We start from the raw sequence: 10,921 nt of genomic DNA on the forward strand, positions 1-10,921 counted from the left end.
CTCTTTGATCAGTGGGCAACTTTTGTCATGTCTTGATGATTTGAACAGCAAACATGGATTTTGGGCATGACTATAAGCATATTTGCAGCCTTTGAGAGCTTTTTGAATCTATTTTTATTCCATTTGCATAGCAAAGCTAACAGACCCTAGAAAAATTAAATCCATTAAGGAATGGAAAACCCCCACATCCATAAAGCATCTGCGAGGATTTCTCGGGTTGACAGGGTATTATCGCAACTTTGTTAAGAATTATGGGAGAATAGAGGCACCTCTAACAACATTATTGAAGAAAGATGCATTTTCATGGACTCCGGAAGCAACAAAGGCCTTTGAACATCTTAAAGAGGCAATGTGCCAAGCACCGGTCTTAGCTACACTGGACTTCACGAAAACCTTTATTGTGGAATGTGATGCTTCAGGAAATGGAATTTGTGTTGTTCTAATGCAAGATGAAAGACCCATTGCTTTTGAAAGTCGTCCAATCAAGGGAAAGTTTTTAAGCAAAGCTATTTATGAGAAGGAAATGTTGGCAATACTCCATGAACTTAAGAAATGGTGACCCTACCTAATGGGAAGACACTTCAAGGTAAAAACGGATAATGATAGCCTTAAATACTTTTTAGAACAAAGATTATCCTCTGAAGAGCAACAAAAGTGGGTCAAAAAGATGTCAAGTTATGACTTTGAAATCATCTACAAGAAAGGGAAGCAAAATGTGGTGGCAAATGCACTCTCAAGAAAGGATGAGGATGTGGAAGCATTGTTGTGCGCCATTTCTATTATCCAACCAGATTGGATAAACAAAGCAAGGGAGGAATGGAAGAATGATGAAGAAGTGTGGACACTTATTCAAAAGTTACAACAAGATTCCAGTACGTCTGATACATTTCGCTGGAAAAATGATTTGTTATGGTACAAAGATCGCTTATACCTCTGTAAGAATTCCCAGCTAAAACAAAAGATTCTTATGGAATTGCACACTTCTACCTTAGGAGGGCACTCAGGATTTTTAAAAACTTACCACAGGGTTAAGAAGGAATATTTTTGCGATGGCCTTAAATCATATATTCAGAAGATTGTGGCGGAATGTTTGGTTTGCCAACAAAATAAAGTTGAAACAATTAAGACACTAGGTCTATTACAACCTTTATCCATTTCAAACCAATGTTGGGAGGAGGTTTCAATGGATTGTATCACAGGTTTACCCAAGTCTGAGGGAAAGAGTGTCATCATGGTGGTAGTAGACATACTTACCAAGTATGCACACTTTTGTGCATTATCACATCCATTTAAAGCCAGTACAGTTTCTACTGCATTTATGGAAACAATTGAAAAGCTACATGGAAACCCAAAGATTATTGTAAGTGACAGAGATCCCATTTTCACTAGAAATTTTTGGACAGAATTATTTTCTTGTCTTGGTACTTAGTTAGCTCATAGCTCATCTTGTCATCCTCAATCTGATGGGCAAATTGAGATAGTAAACAAATGTCTGGAAGGATATCTTCGTTGCTTTGTCTCTGATAAACAGACACAATGGGTCAAATGGTTGCCTCTGGCTGAATGGTGGTATAACACTTCCTTCCATACAGCAGCAAAAATGACCCCATTTATGGCACTTTATGGGTATCAACCACCATCCATCACATCATATTTAAGAGAAAATTCTAAGGTTCAGGCAGTGGAACATCACATCGAACATCAACAACAAGTCCTCCAACTCTTAAAGGATAACCTCATGTTGGCACAGAATAGAATGAAACAACAGGCAGATCAACATCACAGTGAAATAAGTTTTGATGTAGGTGATTGGGTATTCCTACGGCTACAACCATATAAGCAAATGTCCCTCAAGCAAGCTAAGAAGGATAATAAATTATCACCAAAGTATTATGGTCCGTATAAGGTGTTACAAAGGATTGGTACTATGGCATACAAATTGGAGCTTCCTGCAGCTTCTCGATTGCACCCAGTTTTCCATGTTTCATGTTTAAAGAAGGTTATAGGCGAAAAGCTCCCAGTTCAAACAATATTTCCAGAACTTGATGAGGAAGGAAAAATTATATTGGAACCGAAAGCAGTCACAGAAACAAGAACTTGACAGCTACGAAATCGTTCAATTTTAGAGTATCTTATCAAGTGGAAGAACTTATCCACTAAAGATTCCACATGGGAGGATGAGAATTTTATGCAGAAGTATCCAGAACTAATTAAGCGTTGAGGACAACACTTTTTTGAAGGAGAGGGGCATGTTGGGTCCCTATAATACTAGTGATTACCCCATTACTATTGTAGTTATACCCCTTATTAATATTTTTGTGCCCCTATTGCGCCCATATTGTTATTACTGTGCCCCATAGAATCCCTCTATTGTTATTTTTGTGGATTTATATTATTATTGTTAGGTCGGCTGGATTATATTGTGACTCCTTAGACTCATATATATAGAAAGGAGGTTTTGTCATTTGAATCATCCAAGAATTGTTCATTTATGTAATGTAAAGGAGGTTGCCCCCTCGAAGAGGCTGAAATCTAAGGCGTTGATCTATCTTTTCTATCTTTTCTTGAGCTGGTTTCATAACATTTATTCATGCAAGTCCCCATGCAAGAAGGTAGATTTAACATCCATCTGATGGACTTCCCTTTTGGAAGAGGCAGCAAGGGAAAGAACAAGGTGGATAGAGTTAATTTTGGTATTAGGGTAGAAGGTTTCAGCATAGTCAATGCCTTCAACTTATGAAAAACCCTTAGCAACAAGACCAACTTTATGTATATCAACTTTTCCATTTGGTCCATACTTGATTCTGTAAACCCATTTGCATCTAACAAGTTTTTTTCCCTTTAGAAGGGGAACAATATCCCATGTATCATTTGCCAATAATGAATTTTTATGGCCTAAAGCTTTTACGAAGGTGTCAGGATCATAATTAGTTGAAGCTTGAGCCAGTAAAGAAGAGGCTCTATCGAAATGAGACCGTGTACGTTGTTGATTTGTAGGATCACCGACAAGAGCACATGCTGCATCCCGAGTAGGAAGGACCCATTTTGGAAGATGAGGAGCTAAAGGAGGATCCTAAGAAGGTGGGGGAGGATTTTCATCCTCATTGTCATCATCTAAAGAAGAAATATATTTAGAAGTAGAAGGGATAGAGAGAGGTGGCACATCCACCGAACTAGGCTTGTAGGCTGTTATATTTTCAGAAAACTTTACATCTCTTCTAATGATAACATTTTTGGACTTAAGTGGAATAAGTCTGTATCCTCTGACATCTTTAGAATATCCAACAAAAATAAATTTATCACTCTTAGGTTCTAAAGCTTTATGTTTCTCATCTAGAATCTGGGCCCATGCTTCACTTCCAAAAACATGAAAGTGACTTACATCTGGTTTAATTGAGGTCCATTCTTTTTCTGGAGTGTTATTCTTTAAAACCTTAGTAGGAGTGTGATTTATTATGTAATTTTTCATAGTTAATTGCTTCTGCCCAAAAATTAAGACTAAGTCCTTTAGATTGAAGCATATAATAAGCCATTTCCTTTAAGGTGCGATTCTTCCTTTCAGCTACACCATTTTTTTGTGGAGTATATGGAACAGTATGTTGCATTTGAATTCCATTCTCAGTGCAAAAGTTGATGAATTTGTTGTTAACATATTCTCCGCCATTATCAGATATTAGCTTAAGAATTTGATGTCTAGATTGTCTTTCAACAAAGGCCTTAAAAGCCAAGAAAATGTTAAATACTTCACTCTTGAGTTTTAAGAAGTATAACCAAGTGCGTCTAGAGAAATCATCAATGAAGGTTAAGAAATACTTGTAGCCATAGAATGAAACAACTAGAAGTGGACTGCATAAATCACTATGCACAAGTTGTAAAGGGGCAGAGGCGTGCCAAGAGGAATGTTTTTCAAAACTATCCCGATGATGTTCTCCGAGTACACATCTAGAACAAACACCATCTCTGCAAGATACCATTGGAAGACCTATCGCCATATTTTATTTACATAGATTCTGAAGGAAGTGATAGATTAAGTGACCAAATCGCTCATGCCAAACTTTGCTCACTTCATCATTATGAGCAACAAATACCGAGGGAAGATTTGATGATCCAAAGTTGTTAAACTTATACAACCTTGTAGAATCATCAACAATGCCAGTAGCTAAAATCTATCTAAGATCTCTTAGGTCCTTAATTACAACATCGTAACGTGAAAATTCAATGATTTTACCTTCACCTGAATGAGTTATTTGATATATAGATAGAAGGTTGCAGGATAAGGTTGGAACACATAATAAATCATTAAATTGACCATTGTCTATATGAACAGTTTTAGTCCCTACAACACTAAGAGATCTATCATCACCAACATGTATATTTTTGGTGTTACAATCATTTAAAGAAGAAAACATGGCTTTGTTTTTGGCCATGTGATAAGAAGCTCCAGAATCAATGAGCCACTCATGAGAATTAGAAGAAGAAGATACATTTAGTTCATATCCAGACCGAGATGTTTGACAACCACATGAAGAAAGTGTTATTCCTGAAGATGAAGTTGAAGTTGAAGAGTGCTCCAAATGGATGTTATGCTTCTTCATTGCTGCTTCCAAGGCTTCCATCTTCTTAAAGCATTTGGATTTTAAGTGGGCATCTCGATTACAAAAGTGGCAATGTCTATCAGTCTTCTCCCCTTTGTTTTTATTTTCCTTATCATTTTGTTGAAATGATTTTTCATTTTGAGACTAAAATTGCTTAAGACCCTTGTTTGGTTTAGGAACATTCTTTTTAGGATATAGATTCTTAGGATTCTTTGAATTTGGTTGCTGCTGGGCGGCTGAGGCTTTCTTAGAAGAGTTTCCAAGATTAAGAAGACCAAGGTGTAAGAGTTTATCTTGTTCTCTTATTAAAGAATCAAAAAAGGCATCAAAGGAAGTGGACTTGTAATCTTGTCCTTGAGAAATGAATGCTTCTCTTGTAGAATGGAAGGTAGAAACAAACACAGAATAGGTTGGTCCCAACTTAGTAAGAATGGAATAAATAAGGTTACCATCTTCTTTCTTAACCTTAACACCTTCCAAAGAGAAGTCTAAGGGTCTTGAACTTGGAAAAAAAATCTTCAATGGAAGAAAAATTATTGGAGTCTAATATAAGCAACTCATTTTCGAGTTGATGGGCTCTAAGTTCATTTTTAATTCCAAAATTTTAATGATCTATTTCATTGCATCATTAGGAGTATCAAGTTCTGTGATATGGAATCTAAGGTTTGGAAAAATAGACATCCCTATCAACCCACGTGCCTGATCTTGCCTATTTTCCCATTTGGCTGCCTGATCTTCATCTTTCGATTTGATTTCTTGGCCTCAGGCTATTCTATAAAGACCTTTACTTCTAAGTAAATCCACAATGTAGGACCACCATTGGAAGTAGTTGGTGCTGTCAAGAATAACATGGCATGGACTTTCCATTTTAACAAAAATTGAAGAAGCTATAGATGCTCAAACCAAGTATTCCAATGGAAAGATCTTGAAAAATTAGGCTGATTAAAAAAAAATGGCTTATGGATGAAGAAGTTATGGCTTTTTGAAGAAAAGTTGTTGAAGATGCCAACAAAGTGCGAGAATGTGCGGAAATGAATGATAATGTCATATTTTAAAAAAAAAATCAGCCCCCTTTCCAAACTTAACCTAATTAGCTCAACAAAAAGAAATACTTGAACTCAAGACCTCTATTCACATAAAGTAGCTTTGAACCAAGTGAGCTAGATTAAAAGGTTAGTCATTTTTGGAAAAGAGGAAGTTTAGTTTAGTTTTTTTTTTTTTTTTTTACTGAAGGCGCGGTGGAAAAGAGCATACGCATGACAAAAATACATCCTTTCTGTTTCTAATTTTCACAGATTGCACAGAGTCACGGAGCAAAGAGCATACGTAGAAATGAAATGTATAAATCCGGTAATAAAATAAAAAAGAGCTAAATAAACTGAAATAAATAGAGAGAAAATAACTAAAAGCTACAAATAAACACTGTATACCTCCAGATCTTAAAAATGATGTAGCTAGGACTACCGGAAACCTTTTCGCGTCAAACAAAAGGGGTTCCTCATTGGAACAGATGCTCCTAATACAATAGAGTAGTCCTCTCAGCCCAAAAGAAGTCAATCATGGTCCAACATCGTATTGTGACAAAGATTGTCTCAATATGAAAATCAACAATGGTGAAACATGGTCCAATGTCACATTATGACAAAGATTGTCTCGATACGAAAAATCAATCATGGTTCAACGTGGTGAACCATGGTCCAACCATGGTTAAGGGTTCATATTCCTAGGGTTTAATATTATTCCCTTGGGTTTATAATATCAATCATGTTCAATGATGAAAAATCATGGTCAACCATGGTTAACCATGGAAAATCATGGTCAACCAATATGGTCCAATGTCGCATTGTGATAAAAAAAATTCTCAATATTAAAATCAACCATGGTCCAACATCAAATTGTGACAAAGATTGTCTCGATATGAAAATCAATCTTGGTTAAGAATCGCCAACCGATCCAACATTTCATTGTGATAAGGATTGTCTCAATATGAAAATCAACCATGGTCAACTATGGTCAACCATGTTTATTTCAGGGTTTATAATATTTATCTTTGGGTTTATATACCTTGGGTTTATAATATTAATCCCTTCAGTTTATAATATTAATCCCTCGGGTTTATCAATCCTTTTCATTTATAATCTTAGAGTTTTTTATATTAATCTTAGGTTTCATATATTAATGTTAGGGATTGCAATATTAATCTTAGGGTTTAATATCAATTCCTTAGGTTTATAATCTCTTGGATTTGTAATATTAATATTATGATTTATATTTCTAGGGTTTAATATTAATCCTTTGAGTTTATAATATTAACCCCCCAGGTTTATAATATTATTAATACCTTGAATTTATTAATACCTAGGGAGCTTATAATATTATTAATATTTTGTGCTTATAATATTAATAATCCCTTGGGTTTATAATATTAATCCTTGATATGTTTAATAATAATATATTAGGGTTTATAATCTTAGATTTTTTAATATTAAGCTTAGGTTTGATATATTAATCTTAGGGTTCAATATTAATTTCTCAGTTTTATAATCCCTCGGGTTTATAATATTAATAAATTAATAATTATGGTCATGCATGGTCAACCATGATCAGCCATGCTCCAACCATATCAATAATCCATTGGTTTTATAATATTAATCCCACGTGCCTATAATAACTATCTCTTGGTTTTCATATTAATTAATATATAATAATATATTAATATTTAAATTAATATTTATTATTACAGTATTTTCTAAATACATACTTAATATATTATTATTTAATATTGGGGTTTATAATTAGGGATTATAATAATGGGTTTGATGTTATGGTTTATAATATAACATATATCAAGTTGACACCTATGGCGTATATCAGCCATATTTATTGATGTGTTTGTGTTAGATCTAATAAATATGGGAATTATGTTAGAATACCTATGATGGTATTTTTGAGGAATTTAATTAGTGATGTGTCAATAACTTGGAAAATGTATTTTCAATTTGAATTAAATAAAAAATAAAATTCTTTTTCTTAAAATAAAAATATTGAGTAAATGATCAAACGATTCTCAGAATCCTCATGATGATAGTTTGAATAGTTATGACCCTTAGTTATTTAATTACTAAAAGAAACATATCACTATTATATATTTATATTTTTTATCCATATTTAATTCAAAAGGGTCTAAAACATCGATTTAATATAAAGATGTTTTACAATGCAATATGAGGGAGATGTTGTCATGTAACATTATATGATAATTAAAATATATATATATATATTTAGGGAATCATCCTTTCTCTCAAAGTGAGGGCTAAAGTGAGAGTTAATACAACAATATTCATAGGCATGTAACCATTACAACAATATTTCTCATCATCAATGTCACTCACGATTGGACTTGGGTGAGGGAAACAACAACCTTTCTACCCAACTAGACAAGATAACCCCAATTCATGAATATATATATATATATATAGATATATATAAAGAAAATGACTTATTTACATATAATAATAAATTATATTTACATAAATTATCATATATCCATCTTCATCTTGAATCTATTAAGTGTAGACAGGATCAAATTTCTCTAGGTGAAAACATTTACTCATGTTTTACATTCAAAAGAAGTTTACACCTCAAAATAATTGATATCTCATCACACTAGATAAATTTAAGATAAATTTAAGATTATGATGAATATATAATAGTATATAATTAAAATATAATCTTAAACTGTATGATTATTAATTAATTTTAATATTTTATGTACATTCACTAATTTAAATTTATTAATCGTATTATCTACTAATAAAAAATTATATTAATTTGTCCACAGGGTGTAGAATAAATGGTGATGGGGTGCATTGTTAAGGCACTTCGTGATGTGAAGGTCACAAATCCTAAACTTCATCGGTAAAAATCTAACTGTGTTAAGGATTGGTGTGGCCTAAGCCAAGTACAATCCATGGATGATTTTGATAGCTTATATGCCCATTTCTCAAGCCAAAAATCAAGCATGCAATCATTTCATACTCACACAATTAATAAATTATCTATATTACTTAATTGAAATACTTTTAACATATTTAATTTATTTTTATGGTTGTTATGCAACTAAATAACCATTTAAAAAATTAGGATCATAATTCTTAATTGTTTCTCCTTTTCCCAAACTTAAGTTTAAAGATAATTATAAAAAACAGTAATTATCACCCATTTCTATACGCTAATGTTTTTCACATTAAATTCCATCTTTATATAATTAAAGGAACAAGTGTCGAAACATTTCTCTAGCCATAATGAGCCATTAAATATAAAAACAAATAACTTTGACTTAGTTTATGAACACATAGAGATAAGAATGGTTGGGAAATTCATCCATGGATATATATGAATTCCATCTTTGTATGATTAATGGAAAAAGGGTCGAAAACTTTCTCTAGCAATAATGATCCATTGAATACAAAGGTAAATAATCTTGACTTGGTTTATCAAACACATAAAGATTAGAATGGTTGGGAAATTCATCCATGGATATCTAAAAGATTAAGTGTAACTTGGAAAATTCTCCTTTGAAGAGGTAAATATAATAATTTTTATAAAGTTATGTGTGGGTTGGAAGAAGAAATACAAGTAAATCAATTGTTGTATTATTGAATTTCACTGTAAATATGGTTAAAAATATGTTGTCATTGATGCTAAAGGTGTCAAAGTGTCATAGGTTTCTAGGTTCAGGAAACAAGAAGAAAAATGAAGATCAGCATTCAATGTAAGATGGTGCAAAGACTTTGGAGCTATTTCTTGTATAATGAATCATGTCAAATGCAAGTGAAACTCACTTACATGGAAAGAGCTTTCTAGTGGTATATGGAAGTCCAGAAAGGGCCTCTTGGATCAAAATACAGAGCTAGTAAAATATAGGGAGATCAAAAGTAAAATATGTCAAGCTAAAGTGGAAAGAGGACTCCTTCCGCACATAGTTAATATTAGCACACAAGAAAACATAACAAGCACTTTGGAAAAGCCGCTATTTAAAGTGTCAGGCAGAGGTGGCTAACATCACAATATCTGGGAGAATTATTATCGGTCAAAGGTGGAGCCCACAGAACAACTAAATTCGGTGGAGGAAGCCTAGTGGATGTACCCTGAAGAAAATTTAAGGAGTGTGGTGTTGATTCTAGAGACAACCTCTGTATTGCAAAGAGACTAGTGCCTAGTACATCTGAACCTATTGCATCTCTAGTAATTCTTCAAAGGATTTAAAGCACCATTTGTGATATTTTTTATAGTTTGAATTTAGTTGATTCAAACAAATTCAGAAAGACACGGTCCATGAGTTCTTTATACACAATAGGTATTTAGCGATATAAAGTATCAATAAATGGAGGCCAAAAGTATCGAAGGACTCAGCTCATTTTCTTTAATGTGAATATGAAAACAGAAGAAATAAAAGAAGAAACCCATCATATATATATCCAGATATCAAGTATTCTACACTTATCTGGATTCAGAAAGAAATGAAACCTATGGAATAATAGTGGAAGTGAAGAATCATAGAGGGCATTTAAAGATCTAGCTTCCAAAATTCATATAGGAATTTTTCATTAACATCTTAATTCAAATTAATCTATATAAGAGAGGAAACATGTCTAGTAGCTACTTAACGCGACATCTAAGAACAACATTAACATTTGTGAAATTTCAAAAGAGAGGATACATATGGTAATCTTGGAATGAAGGAATCACCATTGATCTGAATCAATATTCTGAATAACATATACATCAAAAGAACTAGAACATTCTTAAAACAACACAAAGTTTTTTTCCAAAATCATGAACCAACTAAATTCAATTTGTAAAAAATATTGCAAATGGTGCTTTAAATATTTTGAAGAATTATCAGAGATGCACCCAATTCAGATGTACTAGGCACTGGTATCTTTGCAATCCAAAGGTTGTCTCTATAATCAACAACATATTTTGGCGTCATTTTTGAGTACATATTAGTGAATTTCCCCCCTAAGATATGACATTCAAGAACTCGTTGTTAAGGTGACCAAAGATCTATGGATTGCAGATTCATCACCTTGGCAACTCCACTATCCAAATCTTAAGAATATCTTCCTGGCATTTAGGAGACCCCTCACTCATTTAGATACGTCTCAATAGAGAACTCGATCTGTATCTAATTTGGAGAAGCTAATCTTCAAGAGATTTTGGAATGAAAAAACCTTGGCTATTGATGCCACTGTTTCCTCATTTCTTGAAGCTTCCTCATCCATCTCTCAGCACACCATTATTCATTCCTCATACTTTACTCC

This window comes from Pinus tabuliformis, chromosome 8, assembly GCF_031772625.1.
Source record: "Pinus tabuliformis cultivar Carrire ecotype Pingquan chromosome 8, CPIR1, whole genome shotgun sequence".
Taxonomy (NCBI): domain Eukaryota; kingdom Viridiplantae; phylum Streptophyta; class Pinopsida; order Pinales; family Pinaceae; genus Pinus; species Pinus tabuliformis.